We start from the raw sequence: 4,138 nt of genomic DNA, 5'->3' as shown, positions 1-4,138 counted from the left end.
TCTGGAACTGGATCCTGGACTTCCTGACAGGCCACCCCCAGGTGGTGAGGGTAGGTAGCAAAACATCTGCCACGCTGATACTCAACACTGGAGCTCCCCAGGGGTGCATGCTCAGTTCCCTCCTGTACTCCCTGTTCACCCCCAACTGCATGGCCAGGCACGACTCCAGCACCATCATTAAGTTTGCAGACGACACAACATTGGTAGGCCTGATCACCGACAACGACGAGACAGCCTATAGGGAGGAGGTCAGAGACCTGGCCGTGTGGTGCCAGAATAACAACAAGACTAAGGAGATGATTGTGGACTACAGGAAAAGGAGGGCCGAGCACGCCCCCCATTCTCATCGACGGGGCTGTAGTGGAGCAGGTTGAGAGATTCAAGTACCTTGGTGTCCACATCAACAACAAACTAGAATGGTCCAAACACAACAAGACAGTCGTGAAGAGGGCACGACAAAGCCTATTCCCCCTCAGGAAACTAAAAAGATTTGGCATGGGTCCTGAGATCCTCAAAAGGTTCTACAGCTGAAACATTGAGTGCATCCTGACTGGTTGCATCACTGCTTGGTACGGCAATTGCTCGGCCTCTGACCGCAATGCACTACAGAGGGTAGTGCGTACGGCCCAGTACATCACTGGGGCTAATCTGCCTGCCATCCAGGACCTCTACACCAGGCGGTGTCAGACGAAGGCCCTAAAAATTGTCAAAGACCCCAGCCACCCCAGCCATAGACTATTCTCTCTGCTATCGCATGGAAAACAGTTTTTACCCCCAAGCCATAAGACTCCTGAACAGGTAATCAAAAGGCTAATCAGACTATTTGCATTGTGTGCCCCCAACCCCTCTTTTTACGCTGCTGCTAATCTCTGTTTATCATATATGCATAGTAACTTTAACTATACATTCATGTACATACTACCTCAATTGGGCCGACCAACCAGTGCTCCCGTACATTGGCTAACCGGGCTATCTGCATTGTGTCCCACCCACCACACGCTTCTGCTACTCTTTGTTCATCACATATGCATAGTCACTTTAACCATATCTACATCTACACACTACCTCAATCAGCTTGACTAACCGGTGTCTGTTTATAGCCTCGCTACTGTATATAGCATGTCTTTTTACTGTTGTTTTATTTCTTTACCTACCTTTTGTTCACCTAATACCTTTTTTGCACTATTGGCTAGAGCCTGTAAGTAAGCATTTCACTGTAAGGTATAAACGTTGATTTGATTTGTATACGTTGACGCTGAAACCTGAATGTGATCGAGGAGAGTGACAAATGGTCCATTGGGAAGCATTACTAAGGGGACACATCTACTCTAGTGGGACATGGATCTGATGAAATTTTGTGTGAGTTTGATAATGACTGCATGTCTCATACTGTCTAAGTATCCCACAGAGCATTGACATCATGCTCATGAAATGTGAGAGCAGACTTGTCAGAAACAGAGAGGAAACAAGAGAATAGGAATTCTGGGTCTGTTTCTCCCTGAAGAAGCAAATTTGAATCTGTTTCACGTCCAGTTCCAGCCACAGTGTTGGTGTTCCATAGAGATAGATAGAGGACGCATCTTTGTGTCTGTGCCATTATAGCACCTTTGATAGCACGGGCAGCACCATTGAGGCAATCTTTACGATTGGCTGATCCCTCCTGATGATCCAGTTGGACATGACTCCAACAGGGTCACCATGAGGGATCAGCGAATGAAATTAGAAGTCCCACCCAGTTGACTACATTTAAAAGGGCGGAAGCCCTCAATTGCGCTGCCCATGCTAATACTGCCTTTTGGCCACTAGAGGCCTCTAGCGTTCTCTATGTGGTATTCTAAAAAAATTACGCTGTGCATCCTGGGATGTGTGTGGGCCCTAATTGATCAAACAAATCAATGCGGTGTCGAGTCACGCTGATGATCCTGTGAAGTTGGAGTGGGACATTGGGACACTGCCTGGGCCAAGGGAACACAAAAGGTTTTTCCATTCAGAAGACGAGAAGAGTAAAGTAAACGGCTGACTAGACTCAGGAGAAGACCATCTTGTAATTGTTACTCATAAACACAACTTAGTGCAAGTGCAAGTGCATCTTAACATGTGTCTGAAACATTATAAATGCCTTTGCAATTGTTCCTCCTTTCACAAAAAATGAGTAATGACAATAATGAACACTTATGACACTTTGCAGAGGGAAGAGGTCAAGTGCAGAGCCCCTGATCAATTAACAGACAATGACAATCTGACAATCTACCTGACAATGTACCTGTCAATATACCTGACAATGTATCTGACAATATACCTGACAATGTATCTGACAATATACCTGACAACGTATCTGATAATATACCTGACAATGTATCTGACAATATACCTGACAATATACCTGACAATGTACCTGACAATGTATCTGACAATATACCTGACAATGTATCTGACAATATACCTGACAACGTATCTGATAATATACCTGACAATGTATCTGACAATATACCTGGCAATGTACCTGACAATGTATCTGACAATATACCTGACAATGTATCTGACAATATACCTGACAACGTATCTGATAATATACCTGACAATGTATCTGACAATATACCTGACAATGTACCTGGCAACGTACCTGACAACGTACCTGGCAACATACCTGACAATCTACCTGGCAATATACATGGCAATATACCTGACAATCTACCTGACAATATACCTGGCAATCTACCTGACAATATACCTGACAATCTACCTGGCAATATACCTGACAATCTACCTGACAATATACCTGACAATATACCTGACAATATACCTGACAATCTACCTGACAATATACCTGACAATATACCTGACAATATACCTGACAATATACCTGACAATATACCTGACAATATACCTGACAATCTACCTGGCAATATACCTGACAATCTACCTGACAATATACCTGACAATATACCTGACAATATACCTGACAATCTACCTGACAATATACCTGACAATATACCTGACAATATACCTGGCAATATACCTGACAATATACCTGACAATATACCTGACAATATACCTGACAATATACCTGGCAATATACCTGACAATATACCTGGCAATATATCTGACAATATACCTGGCAATCTACCTGACAATATACCTGACAATATACCTGGCAATATACCTGACAATATATCTGGCAATATACCTGGCAATCTACCTGACAATCTACCTGACAATATACCTGACAATCTACCTGGCAATATACCTGACAATATACCTGACAATCTACCTGGCAATATATCTGGCAATATACCTGGCAATCTACCTGACAATCTACCTGACAATCTACCTGACAATCTACCTGACAATATACCTGACAATATACCTGACAATCTACCTGACAATATACCTGACAATATACCTGGCAATATACCTGACAATATACATGGCAATATACCTGACAATATACCTGGCAATATACCTGACAATCTACCTGACACTGTATCTGACAATCGGAGTCAAAGTAGAAACAATGAATGTTGCAATAATAACATTCCTAGCTCCACATTCTTTCAGCAAGCTTGGACCGGCTCACCAGGAACATGGTGTTGGTGAGTCAGCGGATTGACTGGGAAGAAAAAGCCAAACATCGGAAATATGGGAAAGTTGAGCTCTGTTGGAACAGGTCTGTTACGTTATTTATTATTTGTCTGGGGTCATATCCTAAGATTGTATTGTTGAAAAGCAATATGAGAGCGATCACATAATTACAAAATCTGATCTGTGTTATGTAGAGTTAGATCTGATCTGTGTTATGTAGAGTTAGATCTGATCTGTGTTATGTAGAGTTAGATCTGATCTGTGTTATGTAGAGTTAGATCTGATCTGTGTTATGTAGAGTTAGATCTGATCTGTGTTATGTAGAGTTAGATCATGTTATATAAGAGTCAATCCACAATGATACAATCATATAAAATGCAGATGTTTTAGAAACCACATTGTGGACCACTCAAATGTAATTATTTTTATTTATATTTATATTTTTATTTATATTTATTTATCTTTATTTAACCAGGTAGGCAAGTTGAGAACAAGTTCTCATTTACAATTGCGACCTGGCCAAGATAAAGCAAAGCAGTTCGACACATACAATGAC

This window comes from Oncorhynchus masou, chromosome 22 (genome assembly GCF_036934945.1).
Source record: "Oncorhynchus masou masou isolate Uvic2021 chromosome 22, UVic_Omas_1.1, whole genome shotgun sequence".
NCBI classification, from domain to species: Eukaryota; Metazoa; Chordata; class Actinopteri; order Salmoniformes; family Salmonidae; genus Oncorhynchus; species Oncorhynchus masou.
The sequence above is the reverse complement of the archived record's forward strand: the minus strand, read 5'-3'. Positions refer to the sequence as shown.